Source organism: Phallusia mammillata, chromosome 5 (assembly GCF_965637545.1).
Source record: "Phallusia mammillata chromosome 5, kaPhaMamm4.hap1.1, whole genome shotgun sequence".
NCBI classification, from domain to species: Eukaryota; Metazoa; Chordata; class Ascidiacea; order Phlebobranchia; family Ascidiidae; genus Phallusia; species Phallusia mammillata.
Window position 1 is genome coordinate 25,185,917 of NC_137256.1, and position 21,862 is coordinate 25,207,778.

A 21,862-nucleotide genomic window follows, 5' to 3' on the forward strand; every position below is an offset into this window, starting at 1 on the left:
TTTACGGCTAATTTATTCGCATTGGAAAAATTAAACAGATGTTTGAAAATTTGAAAAAGGTCTCTCGCGTAAAGCGTTCTGCTGTAAAAATGCGCAAAGGGTGTCTCGTAACAGCAACGGGATAGAAAAGAGTAAGCTCCGGGCTACAACATGGTATCCAGCTGGTTAAAAGCCCCCCTCCGGAACAGTTTCAAAATTGAGGTTGTTTACGGCTAATTTATTCGCATTGGAAAAATTAAACAGATGTTTGAAAATTTGAAAAAGGTCTCTCGCGTAAAGCGTTCTGCTGTAAAAATGCGCAAAGGGTGTGTCGTAACGGCAACGGGATAGAAAAGAGTAAGCTCCGGGCTACAACATGGTATCCAGCTGGTTAAAAGCCCCCCTCCGGAACAGTTTCAAAATTGAGGTTGTTTACGGCTAATTTATTCGCATTGGAAAAATTAAACAGATGTTTGAAAATTTGAAAAAGGTCTCTCGCGTAAAGCGTTCTGCTGTAAAAATGCGCAAAGGGTGTCTCGTAACGGCAACGGGATAGAAAAGAGTAAGCTCCGGGCTACAACATGGTATCCAGCTGGTTAAAAGCCCCCCTCCGGAACAGTTTCAAAATTGAGGTTGTTTACGGCTAATTTATTCGCATTGGAAAAATTAAACAGATGTTTGAAAAATTGAAAAAGGTCTCTCGCGTAAAGCGTTCTGCTGTAAAAATGCGCAAAGGGTGTCTCGTAACGGCAACGGGATAGAAAAGAGTAAGCTCCGGGCTACAACATGGTATCCAGCTGGTTAAAAGCCCCCCTCCGGAACAGTTTCAAAATTGAGGTTGTTTACGGCTAATTTATTCGCATTGGAAAAATTAAACAGATGTTTGAAAATTTGAAAAAGGTCTCTCGCGTAAAGCGTTCTGCTGTAAAAATGCGCAAAGGGTGTCTCGTAACGGCAACGGGATAGAAAAGAGTAAGCTCCGGGCTACAACATGGTATCCAGCTGGTTAAAATCCCCCCTCCGGAACAGTTTCAAAATTGAGGTTGTTTACGGCTAATTTATTCGCATTGGAAAAATTAAACAGATGTTTGAAAAATTGAAAAAGGTCTCTCGCGTAAAGCGTTCTGCTGTAAAAATGCGCAAAGGGTGTCTCGTAACGGCAACGGGATAGAAAAGAGTAAGCTCCGGGCTACAACATGGTATCCAGCTGGTTAAAAGCCCCCCTCCGGAACAGTTTCAAAATTGAGGTTGTTTACGGCTAATTTATTCGCATTGGAAAAATTAAACAGATGTTTGAAAATTTGAAAAAGGTCTCTCGCGTAAAGCGTTCTGCTGTAAAAATGCGCAAAGGGTGTCTCGTAACAGCAACGGGATAGAAAAGAGTAAGCTCCGGGCTACAACATGGTATCCAGCTGGTTAAAAGCCCCCCTCCGGAACAGTTTCAAAATTGAGGTTGTTTACGGCTAATTTATTCGCATTGGAAAAATTAAACAGATGTTTGAAAATTTGAAAAAGGTCTCTCGCGTAAAGCGTTCTGCTGTAAAAATGCGCAAAGGGTGTGTCGTAACGGCAACGGGATAGAAAAGAGTAAGCTCCGGGCTACAACATGGTATCCAGCTGGTTAAAAGCCCCCCTCCGGAACAGTTTCAAAATTGAGGTTGTTTACGGCTAATTTATTCGCATTGGAAAAATTAAACAGATGTTTGAAAAATTGAAAAAGGTCTCTCGCGTAAAGCGTTCTGCTGTAAAAATGCGCAAAGGGTGTCTCGTAACGGCAACGGGATAGAAAAGAGTAAGCTCCGGGCTACAACATGGTATCCAGCTGGTTAAAAGCCCCCCTCCGGAACAGTTTCAAAATTGAGGTTGTTTACGGCTAATTTATTCGCATTGGAAAAATTAAACAGATGTTTGAAAAATTGAAAAAGGTCTCTCGCGTAAAGCGTTCTGCTGTAAAAATGCGCAAAGGGTGTCTCGTAACGGCAACGGGATAGAAAAGAGTAAGCTCCGGGCTACAACATGGTATCCAGCTGGTTAAAAGCCCCCCTCCGGAACAGTTTCAAAATTGAGGTTGTTTACGGCTAATTTATTCGCATTGGAAAAATTAAACAGATGTTTGAAAATTTGAAAAAGGTCTCTCGCGTAAAGCGTTCTGCTGTAAAAATGCGCAAAGGGTGTCTCGTAACGGCAACGGGATAGAAAAGAGTAAGCTCCGGGCTACAACATGGTATCCAGCTGGTTAAAAGCCCCCCTCCGGAACAGTTTCAAAATTGAGGTTGTTTACGGCTAATTTATTCGCATTGGAAAAATTAAACAGATGTTTGAAAATTTGAAAAAGGTCTCTCGCGTAAAGCGTTCTGCTGTAAAAATGCGCAAAGGGTGTCTCGTAACGGCAACGGGATAGAAAAGAGTAAGCTCCGGGCTACAACATGGTATCCAGCTGGTTAAAAGCCCCCCTCCGGAACAGTTTCAAAATTGAGGTTGTTTACGGCTAATTTATTCGCATTGGAAAAATTAAACAGATGTTTGAAAATTTGAAAAAGGTCTCTCGCGTAAAGCGTTCTGCTGTAAAAATGCGCAAAGGGTGTCTCGTAACAGCAACGGGATAGAAAAGAGTAAGCTCCGGGCTACAACATGGTATCCAGCTGGTTAAAAGCCCCCCTCCGGAACAGTTTCAAAATTGAGGTTGTTTACGGCTAATTTATTCGCATTGGAAAAATTAAACAGATGTTTGAAAAATTGAAAAAGGTCTCTCGCGTAAAGCGTTCTGCTGTAAAAATGCGCAAAGGGTGTCTCGTAACGGCAACGGGATAGAAAAGAGTAAGCTCTGGGCTACAACATGGTATCCAGCTGGTTAAAAGCCCCCCTCCGGAACAGTTTCAAAATTGAGGTTTTTCACGGCTAATTTTTGTGTGTTTTGACACTGAAAGCTATGATTTCTATTGTGACAATAAAATTCGAAAAAATGTCACGATGGACGCACAAGATTTTGCATGGTTCTATTTTATTTTGAGTATTTAGATTCTTTGACGCGTGATCACATTGAAATGCTCTTTATCATGTCATTTTTCCATTTGTTTTTTTTGTTTTTAATTGTGTTTTCATTAATGTTTCATTTGATATGTTACCTGAAATTTTGTGGTAAAATTTTTGTGTTTAGGGGAAATTATTCTGCCAGAATGACACTGGTCATTATTCGCCAACAATAAACTTGAAGACGAATTTATCTGCGTCGGTTCGGTCTGGTTCAGTAAACTGTATTTCAGAAAACAGCTGGTGCTGTTAGGGCACATCAAGTAAGCAGCGAAAAAAATATTATGAAACAAAATTATTGATTTACCTTTTTTGTTTTTATTAAATAATTGTTACTTATTTTGTTTTTTCCACAGCTACCCATAGAACAAAAAAAATAGGTTAGTTTTAACTGATCCTAGTACATATTGCAACAACTCTACTTTGTCAGATAAATCGGGGATTAAGCCAAATGTCTCTGCTCTGCACATATGGATTTATTACTTATGTGAAGTCATCTCAACTTTCTTACACTGCTTTGAGGTAAACAATTTACCATGTTAGTCTTTTGCTTTACAAAAAAGGATATGTTTATGTTTTTCTACTTAACCTGCATGTTAAACAAGTGGGTCAAAATTGTCCACACTTGATTTTAAGGGTCATTTTCAAGTAATTTGTATTTATTTAAAATGTATTGTATGCAATTATCTAAACCAGGGATGTGCAACCTTTGTCACTGTGGGGTCAAATACAATTACCAATTTTAAGTGGTAGGCTGCACCTTTATATATCACAAGGTGATTTTACTTTGTTGCATACCGAAAATACCTATATTGAGTTAACTACAATTAAATTTCGCTTTTCACTTTAGCCCCAAAAATACCAGGCGCATTAATCTACTCAAAAATATATAACAATTGAACTTGTTTGCTAGTACATTTGAAATCCAAGCCTTCTCTGCAGGCCGCACAACCTTTTATCAACAGGCCACAGATCGCACACGCCTGATCTAAATTTCTGGTGTGTGTTTGCAAAACCATTTGTAACAGATATTTTATATCTGATGACGCATGAAATATCAAACACAAGCTTTTGGGTGAAAGTTATTTAACCTATTCAGAATAATTCTTGCCTTTCTCAATACCTACAAGAACTTCTGAGATATTTTGTTAAATGTCACATACATGTCAAATAGGTTAAACACCAACATTTTAAGCAAATCTGTCATTTGAAAATTGTTTAAAACCCAAACATTTTGCTTCATTAGTTACAACCAGAAAGGGTAATACACTGTTTTCTTATTTTTTTTCAAATTTGGACATATGTTAGTTATTTATCAAAATTTGATCCTCCTGAAGTTTGACTCCAAATGACCCAGTGGTTCACCCACAGGCCCCCAAAACGACAAAAAAATTAAAACGGCTGTACTGACTAAAGTACATAATCTGATAGTGTCATGCTTTCTTGGTTGGTGCAATGTAAGGTTTTTTAAAGAATTTTGTAACTTTTTGATTGCGTTCAACCATTTTTACCCCTTAAACCCCAAACTAATAAGTTTTAGTTTTAGGCCAGAAATACCAGCCTCAATGTGCTGAAATGTTAAACAATTGTTTGCAGTAGTTTATTCCTTTAGTAATTATTCATTTTTGCCTATATGTGTACACTGTCAGTCCGATACAAGTCTCAACCCTTAAGGGAGTTATTCACTGGTTAACAATTAAGGCAAGTGAATGCAGCGGTAGGTAGTGCTCAGCTTGACGTCCGGAGAGATGTTTTATGAGACAGTCGTTTCGGTGATTAGAAATCAGCTGTTTTTGTGCCGCTATGTTGTTTTATTAAGTTATCACGCACATTTTCAGTTTTGGAAAATTGTGTTTAAAAACCTACCTTGAGCGACAATATCTAGGTCAAAGCAAATTGAAAGTATTTTTCCCGTTCTTATTTACTGTTTTTGTAATTATATGACAATAATGATGCAAAGAAATATGAACAAAACTTTAAAAGTTGGGTTAATGCTTTCTGCAAGTTTTTCTTTATGAATCTACAAATAACCAAAACATCTTTTTACCGTAAATTCGCACAAGCACATATGTGGGGACCCATTCGTATTTGCTTGCAAAAACAATCATATGTGTAGATCAAATGATGTGTATTGTAAATTGGTAAATAGGATATAAAATATATAAAATGGAAGTATATTAGAAAGCCACCTTTCTGGTGTTTTGTGGTCTTTGGTATTAGAACCTAAAAAATAGTAATTATGGGTCCCCTTCCCTGAAGGGGACACATATTGTTTTTGTCTATATTTTTTTTTCTTTTTTCTTTTTTTCTTTCTAACGCGGATTTGTTCCCACGTTTTGGTCAAGAAAGAATGGTTCAAACTTTTTCATATTTACACACATTATAGATATTGGTCCAAAGATGGTCCATGTGATATTGGTCCAAAGATGGTCCATTTTTTTTTGCAATTCTGTAAGTCCAATTTTATTTGCGTCTGAAAACAATATTTGATGGAGTAATTAGTTTACTTTTGTTGAAACATAAAGTTGTTTATTGAAAACATTATGCTTCACTTATCACCGGAACACATAACGATTATTGCTTAGCTAGAACCAAAAAGCCAACTATTTAAAATAGATGACAAGAATAATGAATATGAGACAAGAAATGACTGTATCAAAACCATTTTCAAACTTTTGTGTAATTTTAAAACACAGCACTTCTTGTGAAATCAATATCAACTCAAATTGCATCTTAACTAAACCCAATATATATGTCATATTTAGATACAGAAGATTCATGGAACTTCTTGGTCAGCAAACTCCTCTGATTGAAGCAATGACTGAAGCAGGATTAACTCATCAAGACTTGATCGCTATTAGACAAATGAAAACTATGACCAGCAATAAACCAGAATCAACTGCAAGTACCAACTTTTGCCAAACCACAGTTATTTTGAGATCCAGTGTGCTTTGTAACGGCTTTTTTAAATATATTGTTAATTTCAGATTCAATCTTCTTCTGAACATGAAACTTCTCAAGACACTCACAACACAAGGTAGAAAATAAATATTAATCCAATTTCATTGATTTTCAAGTAAAATTCTTAAGTTTTAAACTTTTTTGGCAATAAATATGTTTTGTGAAGCAGATATCATTTCCCTTGATTCTAATATAGACAATGTAGTTGCTAACTTTAAAATTATACCTAATCCAACAAAAACATTTGAAATAGCAATTATAGATTTCAAAAACAGGTAACATACTTTGCATTTTGTCACCAGATTAATATGAGCTGGTCTGCAATTTAGTAAAGCTTTGTAAGCTAAAAAAAAAATTTTTAGTCTATCTTTTTACATTTTTTTAGTAGCAATGCAACTTGGAACCCACCCACATCATGGAATAATACACATGTTGATACCACAGCATACCAGGTATGTTTTTATTGTTTACTGTTTATCAAATGTAAGTGTTGAAAAGAGTGGATGTATACGCATTGAAATTGCACACATTTTACTGTTTGATTTTACTCAGTATAAATAAAAGTTTTGTTACACCTTTTAGGCATTGTTAGACGAAATATAGACTTCAGTCTATTAAATGTGAAACATCGAAATGTTTAACGCCTGCATTTTGCTGATCAGATTTAATTTAAAGCTTTGTATATTCCTGTTGTTGCTTCTGTAAACTGTACAGTATTTTAATGGTGTAAATCTTCATTTGTGTGCCATTGCAGACCAGAAATTTTTGGTGCTTGATATTTTGTTGGTTGATAAAGTTTGTATGTTGCAGGCCGTCACACCACCAACATCTTCAAATCAAATCCCACCCCTCAAACCATTTTCTTCAGCCAGTCTACCTCCAGCAGTTGCTGCAGCCTTCATGGCTTCAATCGTTTCAAGCAATGCAGGTGTGTAACTTGAAAATAAGAGAAATTCAAAGATACCGGGCAAATTTATGATGTTTACTTGTAAAAAAGTTACTCAATAAAGAATACAGCTGGTACTTCACACAATATTTTGCCTTCTAACATCATGTATGTTATTTTGACCATTGCTGACTAAGCTGTTTCAAAAAATCTGTTTGAATAACCTATGTTGTCTGAGGGTGTGCAGTTGGTAAAGTGGTGTAGTAATTCTGGCATAGAAACATTACTGATTGACTTTTATTAGACTAAAAATTGAATGAAATAACCCATTTACTTTGGCTTACGAGCTACCATAAGCGCATTACATGACAGAAGTAGAGGAAAAATGATAATTTTTTATTATGTTAGTTTACTAAAAAAACAGGCCTTGTGTTTAAAGGAAGTGGTTCAGTACTTAACTTGCGGAAGTTGTAATTCAACTTCAACTAACGACAAAACTCATTTTAACACTGATTTATGTTAAAACATTTTTAGAACATGCTTCAGCTAACTCTAAAGCGGAACTTCTGCAGAAAATATTCAAAAGATCATCAGCTATTTCTCAGGTAAGCATATATGTTACTGTTCCTGAACATGTGTTTTAATACATGTTTTTTTTAGCAATATATATATATGTGTGTACTGAAGTAAATGTATGATATTATGTAACTTAGGAACGCAAGACACATATTTTAAGAGTGGTTTTACTAAAAACATAAATGCCAGCTATACAAAAACAGTTTAACTCATTTTGGTGAACTGTTAAATCTTTCATTAACATACGTTTAAATTAAAAAAATGTGTAAATACAAACAGAACTGTTAAAACTACTCAATAACTTGTCCAGTAAATTTCACAGTCTTAGTTTATCATCTAATGCTGACAAAATTACAGATAGCGGCCCGTCATAACCTTTACAGGACCTGATCTATATCACTGTAACACTTATAATTATTTCAGGTCTCGTCCAGCTCTTTTGTGCCACCTAGTGTGAAGTATAGTGAGAATGCCGACTCGATCGACACAATAACAGCGGGAACTGTATCAAGTGGAGTCGGGTGTGTAACTTGTTCGTTTCTGTTTCTTCCAGACTACATTATTATTGACATATATTTAGACTGAGAAATATTTTTTATCAATATTTAAGTTTGTTTATAGAGATCTTCTGGCAAATGTATTTTTATTTCGACGTTTCGACGTCCTATACATGCCGTAGTACAGTGCAACGCGCATTCAGTGTTATTTACCCTGATGAAGACGACCTGTATAGGACGTCGAAACTTCGGAATAAAAATACAATTTACCAGAAGAGCTCTATAAACTTGATATTATGCCTGGCAGCAATAGCTTATATATTTAATTTTGTTTTTTTTACATTTTTTTAGTTCAATCAAAAAAGGTACTCTGGATCCAACCAACTTTGATGAGGATGTATTCGACAAATATATTTCAAAGTAAGATGCTTTTTTGCATCTGTTGAAAAGACTTGTTTTCTCTCGGTTTTACGTGGATAATAAGTGAAGCGAATATTTTTTTGTATTTTTAAACGTAAAATAATATTTTCCTGTGTCGGTCGTTCTACGATTCTACTATTATCAGAGAATATTTTTCACTCCAGAAGAGCATTAAAACAGTCTTATATATTTCCAGGTACACATCAAAGCACCCTTGCATGCAGGCATCTTGTCCTCATATCAACAGAGATCATTACCACTGCACTGATAGTGATTGTAACTTTCAGGTAATTCAAGTAACATTACAATAACATAAAAAGCAGTTTAATCCCTGTAAGTGGGCATTGTTCGTACGACTTGCGAAGTTCTTATAAAACCGTTTTCCTTAAATGTATAGCGTCTTATTTACATATTCTTAACTTTTTAAATCTATCCAGCGCTTCACCAACAAGTCGGATGTGATTCGTCATTACAACATGCATAAGAAGAGAGATAACTCATTAGCTCATGGCTTCATGAGATTCGCACCAACAGACGATTGCTCGAGACAATTTGGTAACTGCCATTTGAACGGGAAAAGCACCCACTACCACTGCTTGCATGTAAGTTTAACTCATCACTTGCATTTTGTAACGAAATCGCGATAGAGAAACCTAACGTGCGGTGGGATTCGAACCCACGACAGTAGCTTATCTACCAACAAAGCTACAGTATGCATAAATCACTAAACATCAATTTGTTAACAGACAAGCTGCACGAAAGTCTACACTAGCACTTCTGATGTGATGACGCACGAAAATTTCCACAAGAAGAACCAACAGTTTGTGAGCAATGGATTTGAGAGATATCGCGCAACGGAATCATGTGGAATGTCAGATTGTCCGTTTGTCAACCAACGAACAACCCACTTCCATTGCACGTGAGTTTCAAGCTGGTGTTTTGGGTTATTATTTCAAAAAGGCCGACATCCCACGGCCGTGTGCACTTATTTACTTGTACCTTAAAATACACTCGCACGCTTGCACTTTCAAAATATAAGTAGTGGCGGACTTGCATTGAAAGTCCTGTGCAAGATATTAGTTTTCTGAAACTCATTAAAAGTGCGTTTTTGTGGACATAAAAGTAGAGTTTCTATGTTACTGGTCAAGTTTTCTGGGGTAGAAGAACTCACAGTTACCAGGTTTGGGAATTTCCGCTAGGTGGCGCAACAGAGGCCGTTTACGGTGACAATAATTGCTGAGTCAGCATGTTTCAAATTAATGTATTATTGTCACCATAAAAGCCTATATGTTTAAACTGATTGATTTGGACAACTTGTTGAACCATCGTTTTATCCCCCAGTCGTCCCGGTTGCAATTTCACTTTCAAGAACAAATGTGACATCGAGAAACATAAAGCTTACCACACCAGAGATGACGCGTACACCAGACAGGGATTCAAGAAGTTTTACAAGAACGAAGTTTGCCAGTAAGTCGTAAAATAGTAAGGATTAAATCAAGGAGAATTGTTTGAAAAGTTGTTTGAACTAAATATATCGTCCGTCGGAATAAAAATACATTTGCCAGAAAGCTCTATATACTTGATATTATGCCTGGCAGCAATAGCTTATGTATTCAAAGATTGATGTTTTAAATTTGAATTCACTTGTGTATCCTCCCTAAGAAATGTTGTTTAGAGCCCTTGACCGAAACAAGTAACATATATGAACAACACTAAATTTTTAGTCCAAACTTTTGTTTCAGATTTCCGACATGTGCTTGGAACCGCACAGCAAACCACTTTCACTGTTTGCGGAATAATTGCGGCTTTTCATTCACGTCAACCAGCCAGATGGTGTCGCACAAGAGGAAACACGACCGACAAGATCTTATGGGATCTGACAGTCTAAGCTCAAGTAAGAAAAAATACTTCGGAACGTTTTGTTTTAAATGAGAAATATTACAAAGATCATTTTTTCCGCGCAAATCTTTGTTTTTCATCTTTCCTATCAAAACAGTTTGTGACAAAAATATTTTCTTGGTGCACAAAACTCTTTTCTAAGTACTTTGCACATAACTTAGTTATTTTTTTTCATTGCAAAGCTTTTCTTCTCTCTTTGTACATTTTTTTCTGATGGTTCTTTTCTTTACTAATTTTTGAAACTTTTGTGCCAAAAACCTTTTCTAATTTATTCATCTTCTGATAATCTTGTCGCCATAGCAACCTCTCCAGAGCTTCTTCCTCCCCCCACTCTCACTTCTCTTTCCTCCTCTTGCTCCTCCCGTCCTCCTAAATCTGCTCCGCGCGCTCCACACCTCCCTCCAGCGGTGGTGCAGCAGTCCTTAGTGAGACATCAACAAGCCCCCGTGACCTTTGGACGACCCCCGTCCTATCTGGGTGTCAGGGGACACCCCCCAACCCCGGTTTTGATGCCATCTTTTATTTACCCCTACGTCGCGTCGCGATTACTCAACCGTGAGATTTATTTTTCTTGCTTTCTATGAATCTTTTTCTTCACTGAAATCTTGTTTACATTCAAAAAGAGGACTTTTAGAAAGTTTTTCCTGAAAAACGTAATATTCGTTAAATTTACTTTTTCATCTTTTTTGTTCAAAAGCCTACTTGATAAGCTGACAGTTCACACTGTTTCGACCTTAAAGTTCTCATCAGTGCAGCTGGTGACGAGAGATCGGCCATATTGACTTGTTAGCCATCCAACGGTACTCCAGTTTGTGAGACCTTATAGGTCAAAAATTTTGCACTGTCTGCAGCTTATCATTTATTGGCTCTATGCTTTTACATACTTGATAACATTAGGAAAAGTTTTTTGTGGCCAGCTCTACCGACCCGGATATATTATTCTCAACTTTCCACTTTTCAGGTCCGGTTCCTTCGCTGGTTCTCGAGTCGAGATCAGGTGGAAGTGCAAAGTTTGATTCTTCCATGTTGCAGGAAGCGGCAAGAAAAGTTTTAGCCTCAATTCCAACAACTGTAGCAACTGGTGGGTTTTCGTTTTACTTCTTACACTACTTTGCACTGTAACTTGCGGGAAATATGAACGACGCTGAAACACATTACACGGATCTGTTCGTAAGTTTAATCGCAAATATAACAACCCAAGTAGATGTGGCCCTTCAAATCACTGATGATGGCATGAGCATTTGCCGAAACGTTTGAATAATAAAGCATGTCGCTTTTTATGTATACATTGGCCGGATCTATTCATAAGTTTGGCAAATTCAACGGTCCAAATAAACGTAAAAAGCGACATGCTTTTTCAAAAACGTTCGAACGTTCGGCAAATGCTCATGCCATCATCTGTGATAACAACTTGTAAAATAATTGTTTAAAAAAGCACAAGTCATCGAATGAAATGTCCTGATATAAATCTCACATTATATTTTTGATTCTCGTTTTCAGCTGCCCTGCCCCACACTTTATCGGGTTTCACTCCAAAAGTTGAATCTTCTAATCCTCCAGTTCCTTCATCTTTTAACGCATCTACATCTGCATCTGCATCTCCTCTGCTGCCATCCAGCGGTGAAATGAAACCCGACATGTCGTCAACTCCACGGTGAGTTTTTTTCGCTCTTGCGATTCTAAATCAGTGGTTCTCAACTTTTTTTATGGTCAGGACCAAATAGAAATTTTTTAGATGTGCAGGGAGCTGCAAAAAATAAGACCTCAAAAAATCACTTAGGATTATTAGCTAAAATAGAAATCGTTGGTTGTTTTCTGAGGTCTGCTGCGAGCCGCAAAATAAGTAGTTGTGAGCCAGATGTGGCCTCAAAAGCAGTTGAGAATCATTGGTTTAAATTGTCAACTTTAAACCTTTTTGGGTGATTTTTTCGGTTGAAACATTCTTTTCTTCTAACTATTACTTCTGCACCTAATTGTGTATTTTACTGAATTTGGAAATACTTTTTTGTCCAATTGTTAATTGACCTATGTTTTTTTGTTTCCACAAGCTAAAATAATAGATACTTTTGTTTTCCAGTGATGAAGTTGTATCTCGGGGAAATATCAACCCGTACATTCTACCACCGGCATATAACGATCAAATGGAGGTAACATTCGCTATAAAATATATTGAAAATTGCCAGTATTAAACCACAATGTGAATGCATAACGACGTTTTGACGTGTTGTATGAGACGCCTTCAATATGATAACGGCATATCGAGAAATACAAATTTCTTATAAAGCGGCATAAACACAAAAATCATAAAATACCCATCACAGAAATTTATCTATTTTTAGACTTCAACTTACAAGAGTGAAAGTCATTACGAGCAAGAAAGCAGTCAAGCAGAACGTGGTGGGCACTGGAGCGAAACCGCTAGGTCACCTGACCGCCTGCCAGCCAATCAGGAGCAAGATAGGGATAACTATGGTTCATTTATTGATGAAAGTCATCAAAACCAGAGTAAGTGAGGTTTTGAGTTTTGCTGAACAAGCGTAAATAAACAGTAAACATGGGGGGAATATAAATTCGGTATTGGATATCCCAATCGGTTTAACAGCAATAACATTTTTTTAGTTGAGGACCAAGCTCTTAATCTTTCATCCAAGAGCAATTCGACGTCATCAAGTGAAAAGAAACCGATGGAGGTAAAATAACTTAACAATACAACAGCAACTTATGCTCACATTAAGACAATACTAATCCTGTGTTGCACTTATTTCAGATTCACCAATCTGACAAACCCTCAAAAGCGGTGCTCAAGTTTTTCCGAGGGTAAGCACCTAATTAGCATAATTCATTTTTTCTTCAGACTTGTTTGACAAAGATTTTCTTGTTAAACGCGCACATAGAAAAATGTCCGTAGTTAAGGCGGTGTCTCAATAAAGATGTTTCAAAAAATCAAAGTTTTCATAATGAATGTCTATGTGACGATTTTTTTAACTAAACTTAAAATCAAGTAAATGTTATCACGTGTACAATGTTGAAATAAAAATGAAAAAACGTAAAAAGTTGCGAATAACAGATAATTTAGGTAAAAAAAATCGGGTGTCCACTGAATATTTCTGCTTCAATTTGCACAAAAAGCAGAAAATGAAAACACGCAACTTGTGGTTTGCAAATAAAATGTTTATTTTCACACAGACTCGGTCCTGATGAATGCAACGTCGCCAACTGTGTGTTCGGTTCGTGTCATCATTTTCACTGTGCTGTAGAGGATTGTTGTGCTGTGTTCACTGAAAAACATCTCGTGCTAACTCACACCACGTAAGTTGTCCAGCAAAACCTCTTTTTTACAATTTATTGATAAACACAACAGTTTTGTAAAACTTCATTTGAGGCTGAAAAATACTAATGTGGAAGTTGCTCTTTTTACACAAATAGGAATTTTGATGAAAGCTAGAAGAAATCGCAACCGGTATTAAAATTGATTTAATTTTTGTAGATTATCTATAATGTGATTGTCATATCAAAAGTTTTTATTGTACAATAATTTCTGTTCCTCAACTAGATTTTCCTACAACTATTGTTGGTAACCATAGCGACAGTGTTAAGCTTAAGCCGACATTGATCGACTTTTTAACAAAAACTTCGACTTAAACGTTTCATCCACGGGAAATATGTCAAAAAACTGTTCTCAAACAATTTAATTGCAAACATATATATTTTTCTACACAGATTTCACGAAAAACTGGAACAATCCGGTTTCGAACAACCAATCGCGCGCCAATTCTTCCCGGTATTTCCCGCCCAGGACGAACCCCCCCGACCTCGCTCCCCCAGTCGCGTTACAACCCCGTCTAGCGGTCATTTGCCACGCGACGAGGACGACACCCAGCGGAACATCGTGCTTAGTCGCGCACAGTTCGACCAGTCACGTGACATGGGTAACCACGACAACGGCAACAACTACAGCGATGGGGATTACCCTAGTGTGAGCGCCCCTCCCCCGGTAAACATGGCGAGTTATGCCGACCATCCAGTGTACAAGTACATATCGCGGATGGTGGCCGAAAAAAAGCTCGTTTACCCGACTTTGAACCCCGAACCCCGCTCGACTGGGGCTTATATGATGCTGCAGAACCCCACTCTCATGTCACAAGCGATGTCGGGCTCACAGGGTCCCTCTAGTGGCTTGGGAGGACACTTAGGTTTGATGAAGAAGATGGGAGGAAGCGATGAGGAAGGTTTCATCCACATCCGACCTGGGTAAGTTTGGAATTCGATCAGATTCGCAACAATTTAAAGCTGCTTGAAACTCCCCTTGTGGCCTTTTTGTTTCTTTTTAAACACCTACTGAAAAAGTAATTCCCAAATATGCGTAAAAAGCGACATGCTTTATTGTTCAAATGTTTTGGCAAATGCTCATGCCATCATCAGTGATATGAAGGGCCACATCAGTTACACCCGTTACTTGAGTTACTTATCCAAATTCATTCCACATCTAATTATTTCGGGTAATCTTGAGTTTAGGCTTAACACAAGTTTTGTTAAAGCGTCTTATACCGCATGAGCTCGGTCTTAGGATCAACAAAATAACAATTCTGTGTTTATTTCTTCACCAGAATGACGTGTATGCGTCGTGATTGCAAATATATGATGCAGAATCACTGGCACTGCACTCTGAACCGGTGCAGATACGTTTGCAAGTCGCTCGGCAAAGCTCAAACGCACAGGTATGTTATGTGTCATGCAGTGGTGGGATTCAATTTTTTTGTCACCCGGTTCTATCACAAAAGCCATATTTTTCAGCCGGTTCTGTTACTTCTGTTACAAAAAGTCCATTGACAGTAACCAGTAATGCTAACCGGTTCGCTGGTCTCGTAAAATTTCGTGAGACGGTTCTGTACCGATTGAAACCCAGTCACCGGGTTTTATACCTGGTTGGCTCATAGCTACAGTGAAAAAAACATAGTTTATGACGTCATTGTTTTGGGGATCAAAAATACGTAACACAAGCATAGAGCATGAAAAACTTGAACTTAAAATAAGCAATATCGTAATTTTCCTGACACTTGTTTGTTTTCATCCAGACAAGCCCACGACAGTTTGGAAGCTTATGCAAAAGCGGCAAAAGAATGTTTTCGAAGCTACACAGTGAAGAAGATGTGTCCCAACCCGGTAAACTAATGTTGCGTGTTTCTGAGTTCAATTAAATCCCACAAATTTAAACTATGTGCTAGTGCTAAGTGCTCTGTTTCGTCAACTTTTGTCCATGTTTTAGGGCCCAATTACTAAATATGTGGCCCGTTTTATTAAAATATTTCCAGTCTTAAAATGCAAATTGATTCCTTACCATAGCTAGTGGCCCATTTTGTACAATTTCCAAATACTTCCACCCAACATATTGAAATTACAAAATAAGTGGTTTGAAAAAGATACTTATGTTATATAAGTCTTAAGATGAACATAAATTCATAACCGGGATCAGCCCTGAAGCGTGAATCCCACCGCAGGCTAGATTTATTTATTTCTTCAGAGTTTCGAGTTTCGGTTGAGGGGACATTACCACTGCTTGAAACCCGGTTGTCAGTTCGTTACCATAGGAACGTCAAAACTTCCCTGGCACATGAAGAAGCATGAGAAGATTGCTAGAAGAGAGGCGAGCGGATTTAAATATTACACAAAGAAGGAGCAATGCGGAAGATATGGTGGGTTTTTATGTGGTGTAAATTTGCAAAACTAAACAGCGAAAATGTTCCCTTTAATGGTTGGGACCATATTTTAAGAAAATTAACAATTTAATTCATGATTAGCTTGATCAACTGTATCTTTTAAATGCTCCAACTTTTCATAATAAAACAGCAAAATTGTTTCCTTTTTTACCGATTTAACTTCAATTAACCACTTGCTTGTCTTTAGGAGATAAAATAATTCTTTTAAATGTTCCAATTTTGCAAAATAAAACGGCGAAAATCTTTCCTTTATTGCTTGGTGTGGTTGGGACCTTGTTTTAATAATTGTAACAATTAAACTACACCTTTTGGTTGTCTTCAAGAGATAAAACAATTCGTTAGCTATCTCAAATTGTAAATTTATCTATTGTTTTTGGTTTTCACAACGTTCTAATACTCAATACATATATAAGAAGATATATTTAGTTTGGAAAATATTTGCTTTTAGTAAACTGTACATTATTTGTTTCGTAGATTGCAAGTACAACGGATTGTTCAGTCATTATCACTGCATAAGAGCCGGTTGTGCGTTTGCTTTCCAATATAAACATCAGATGTCGACTCACGTGAGAAAACATCTGCGCAGAATGTTGGGGAGGAGTTACAACGGAATGGGTGAGATACAGAAATAAACAATTGTACAGAAACAGATAAAACAACAACACGTGTTCAATCGGAACATGAAAAAAGTTTGTACGTATATACACAGAAAAAACTTGCACCAAAATGTCACACACACACACACACACACACACACACACACACACACACACACACACACACACACACACACACACACACACACACACACACACACACACACACACACACACACACACACACACACACAGAAAGAAACAACAAAAGAAACAGTTTGCTTGTTGTGCTCGCAATATATAATTATATAATTATAATTTATTGCTCTGAAGAAGCCCGACCGTTCTGGTGGGCGAAACGACAGCAAAAATACAAGTTCTCGAAACAACAACCAGTATTTTGTTCATCATCACACCAACTGAACGACAAAATTTGCTAATTATGCAACCATGTGGACGAAACGCTTGTTCGGTATTTTCCAGAAAGAAACAATACTGTAAAACATCATGATCTTGCACAAACAAACGCAAAACATTATCGTAACAAAAACCGGCAATTATAGTCAAACGAAACGAAAAGAGTTTTAAGATTTCTATTATTGTTGCAGATATGACGTCAGACACGACTGACATCGACCACAGCAACGTCGATTCCGGCGACGACTCTCTACCGCTAATAGTGGACGAAGCGGACGAGATCGAGCAGCGTCCGGGCGTTGCCATGGATACGAGCCAGGTACTGACAAAATAAATCGAAAATCTTTGCCTAAAAGTTATCACGAAAAATTCAACAACATAAAACGGTGTCTGATTTTGTTTCATACGAATACAAAAGTTCCATCACAAAAACCTTAAAAGTTTAAAATATTACTTCACTGACATTTTTTCTTCACAGGCGACTGCGTCATCAGTGTCGTCATCGTCGTTTCCACAGAAACCGTCGAATTTCATGCATGAGTTGAGCCGACCTCAGCTAGCGATGTTGGAGCAAATATCGAAAGGTTCGGGGTCGAAATATTTCACTTATTTCGCTTTGACCGAGACGAGTTTGCTCACCACAAACATTTCACTTACAGGGAGACAATCTTTGGCGCCAACTAGCGGAGATATGGGCTCCCCCCGACCTGTGACGAGTCTTCACTCTACGTCACTTCCTGCCCAACTTGAAAACAACGATCTTTCGTCGGATGAGGGCGTGCTGGATTTACGAGCAAATTATCCCGACACCGATTCAAACAGCAACGAATCCAACTCGAGTGAGTATTGGAGCGATAAGTTTTCTATGGAAAAGAGCAACACAATATATTCTCCACACACTCTGGCAGTTTTGATTTGACCAAGCTACTTTTCATGTCCGTGTATATTGTAGCCAACACTTTTAGCTGTTTTAAAAAATATTTGAACGAAAACGCCCAAGTAGCACCAGGAAACCATTGGTACCACGCAATTAAAGTATTGTGGTGAACCTTGCTCTTTTCCTACCTTTTAAGTACCGTTTTCGCATTAGGTCTTAGTTTATCTAATTAAATTTATGGCAGAAATACAGTTGAAACGTTTTGTTCCATTCCAACATATTCTCTTGTGTTTTTTCTGATTTAAACAAAACTGTTTGAACGGAATTTCAGAGTTCTCGAACGACATGCCGTCGACAAACGGTGATTCCCCTGAGAAGATACCGGAAGAGGAGGGGAGTTCGTTTCATTTTTCTGACCCGGAAGTTGTCAACAGGTGAGGAGAAGTTTCTCACCGACTTGTTACGTAACTCTTTTTCCTGCCGATTTCGTTTTGATGTAAAACAATTTAAATATCAGAAAAAAAAGTTGAGCATCAAGCGACCAAAAAGTTTCAAAAAAAAACTTTTTTCTTGTTAAAAAGTCAATCAAATTTTTTTTCCGTTTCATTTTTTTAAATACCTTAGCTAGGATTTCCCAGAATATAAAAAAATCAAAATATTTTGGTAAGTTTTACGTCACTATTTCTGATCATGTCGTCATATTAGTAAGTTATGACGTAACAGTTGAAACTCTCAAATAAAGTGAAAGATTTTTTGTTGAACAGATTCGTTCCGAAACCGAACGACGAAAATCCATCGATGTTCGCCAAATTCCGAATCAATAATGATGTCATAGAGGGATTTCGAAGGTTCGAGTCTTCGGAGAACTGTGGCGACACTCAGTGTCCGCATGTGTTCAAAGTACGTCATAAATCATTCATAGAAATCGGTGTCATGTAAATAAGTATTTACTTACATGAAAAATGTGGGTAGTGAAAGTAAAAATTGGTCATCTAGACAAAATTCGAGGGTAAAAGATAATTGAGAATATATCCTCTTTTCTGGTGATGAAAGCAAAGTAAGCCTGCTATAATCCCTTTCCCACTCGCAGGTTTCGCATTATCACTGCACGAGGGACGGATGCATGTACAGATTCACAGGTCGCACTCACATGTTCAAACATCAGCAGCATCATGAACGTGTGGCCGGGTTGGTGAGGGACGACTTCAAGCGGTTCAAGACAACACAGGATTGTGAAGTAGATGGTTGCCAGTACAGAAGCACCAGCACACATTTCCACTGTCTCAGATGTCAGTTTAAGTGAGTTCATTCCGCAGTCGATATTTTGCTACCAACGAGCCTTTAGATTTGCAAGAGGCTGGGGGGAATTCTAATTTATGGTCGTATTTCGCTGCACGAAGCTCGTTAGGAAACCCGCTTAAATCGTCTTTATTAGAATTTTCTCTTTGCTTGGAACAAACTTTGTATTGTGACGTGACAGGTGTACAGACAGTGCGAAAGTTGGTACCCATCGACGTCAACACGTTAAAGCTGATACACTTGAACAATCCGGTTTCGAGAGATTCAGAGGGAAGGAGGATTGTATGCGGGACACGTGCAAGTACAGGTAACAATCACCATCTGTTATGTCATATCCCAGAGGAAATTCTGTATGACAGCATCAAGCTAATAAATGATAAGTAACAGCAAACGGTGAAAACTTTTTCAACCTATAAGGTTTCATGTAAAAGTAGTTTTCTGGCCGAAGAGCATGTTTCTAAAATACCACAACATGGTCCTATCGGGTCGGTTTTAATCCCAGCTTTAATCTGGTCGATTGTATCAGTTGGCGGTCAATTACGTCACAATAATATGACGTTGAAACTGTGAAATAATAATTGAAATTCCGACAGACACAGAAATACTTCCCACTTTCACTGTCTCCAACCGGGCTGTACTTATTCGGTGGTCGGTCTGTCCGGCATAGAACAACACGCCAACAAACATAAGAGAGGAATTCTACTCGCTCAAGTCTGCACAAAAGCCGGGTACGTCATTGCCATGTTACGTCATATTGCTATGGAAACAAGCACGGTTAGAGAAAAATATCGCAACTTTTGATGTTTTTTTCGCAGACAAGACATTGAATACAGCAACATGTCGCAAGCCCGAATTCCGCTGAATCATGCTGACTCAGCATTTAGCGCCCCCACCTCAAGCGGTGCCTACCCACAATTCAACGCAGAGTCGTACGCTCGAGTGAGCACTCACAGCAGCCCCGTTCCGGATGAACGAGCATCGCCACAGTTTAATGCTTCTGCCGTTGTGACGCAGCAGTTCCTAGTCTCATGCAAGGAAACGCAGCCTCTAGTGTGGCGATGGACCTCTCTGATTCGCTCAATCTGTCTGTCAATCAAAATCACCAGGGCGGGGTTACAAGCGTGATGACCGGTTACCATGCAGGCATTGGACTTTCCTAGTTTTTATTTTTCCCGTAGATTAAATCGTTTTTCTCCCGTGAAAGATTTTTGCGCTTGTTATAGTTTGGTGGTTAGAGTTTTATCGTTGTTGGATCGAGTTTCTTTTCACTTTATAGCGACTTGCCTCCCGCTTCTCTTGGCGAATTCTTTTATCCAAGGCATCTTGCCCCAAACTTTGCGTATTTTATCGCCAAGCGCTTGTTTATGCAAAAGCCCGCAGCTTTTAGCTTTTATGCAGCATGCTTTTGACCGCGAGTAACCTCGACGGCGGTGAACTCTTCTGTACGGGGTCAACGACCTTCTGTAACCTTTTATCAGCTCGTTTTTAGCATCGAATAAACAGCAGCCTGTTTTTTTTGCGCAACATCCTTCTATGAAGTCATAGTGTTCGATTGAAAGCCATAATCTGTACATTGTTGTGTCAAACACAATGCTCTGTGTGACGTTACAACGGCATCCTGCCTACCGTGCTCATTTTTTGTTTATTTATTTAATTACTTCGTACTTTTGTAGTGTGCAGCATGTAACTGTGTTCGTCACGTACTTCTGTTTTTTTTTACTGGGGACCTGTTTTTGGCGGGAACCTCTGTGATTGGTCAAATTTTTAACCAATCGAGATCACGATACAGTCGCTCAGGTGCGCAGCATAGTGTCTATACTGTGAACAATAAAACCGTTCGAACACCTGCTAATGACCTATATGACGTCAGCAAACGAATAAACGCCGATTGTGAACACGAAGTGAAATTTCCTTGTATTTATTATGATCTCTATTTTTTTGCATGTATTTTTTGTTTGTGATTCTTTTCAACCAAAAACTTTTGAGTTCTTGTCGATATATGACGTCATCGATCAGGTACGTGTTTATGACGTCATGTGTGTGACGTCATGGACCGTGTTCCATCTTCAAAGATATAAATCCTTTTTTATCCGACTCGAGTGCTTCATCAACCCCTGCGTGCTACGTAATACATTAATGACGTACTCGCATTATGACGTCTGGCTGTGACGTAACAAACTGTGTAGTGTGACGTTTTATCGCGTGTGTGCCCATAGTAATAATATATCAAAACTAAAGTGATTTATAGATTGGGTGATACAGGCTAATATCAAGAACGTTTGTCAAATATGGCAACTAAGAAACCGCACTGGTGTTTTCCGTGTACGCTGTTGTATTTGGTGAACAGAACTTACGGGTTCAACCACCGTTGTATGTAACCGCCTGTCTTATAAAACATACCTAATACATTGTAAGCATCATTCAAATAACCGAAAACTTGACTCGATAATTGTGGTTGTGGTCAATCGCATAAATTGCCAGTTGCACTGAAAAAGTGCAGAGATGTAAGCCTACATTTAAAATATCAGATCAACGTTATATTTTTACCATTTTGATTGACCTTGATTTAAAGATGAGGTAGCAGGCAAAACCTGTGAAAATTAAACATTTCAGCAACAAGCCACTCAAAATCGGGTAACTAAAAACATTGTTAGGCTTCAAATAGGAAAAAAGTGTAAGCCTATCCTTAATTGAATCATAGGTTTTTC

The 21,862-nt window shown here is 38.0% G+C and overlaps 1 pseudogene across 1 annotated transcript; it reads left to right on the forward strand.

The window, feature by feature from the left end:
* Positions 1–5,769: 5,769 nt before the first annotated feature.
* On the forward strand, positions 5,770–21,395 carry LOC145228581 (zinc finger protein castor homolog 1-like; annotated as a pseudogene). Its single transcript, XR_013860100.1, has 34 exons — positions 5,770–5,910; positions 5,997–6,046; positions 6,356–6,422; positions 6,781–6,898; positions 7,391–7,461; positions 7,856–7,953; positions 8,281–8,349; positions 8,546–8,636; positions 8,787–8,951; positions 9,096–9,268; positions 9,691–9,816; positions 10,092–10,243; positions 10,549–10,803; positions 11,210–11,329; positions 11,749–11,902; positions 12,326–12,395; positions 12,588–12,753; positions 12,868–12,938; positions 13,016–13,065; positions 13,435–13,557; positions 13,969–14,499; positions 14,856–14,966; positions 15,324–15,411; positions 15,770–15,941; positions 16,440–16,580; positions 17,170–17,297; positions 17,457–17,562; positions 17,638–17,817; positions 18,187–18,289; positions 18,620–18,755; positions 18,946–19,154; positions 19,336–19,461; positions 19,748–19,882; positions 19,970–21,395. The product of XR_013860100.1 is annotated as a zinc finger protein castor homolog 1-like (transcript).
* The last annotated feature ends 467 nt before the right edge of the window (positions 21,396–21,862 follow it).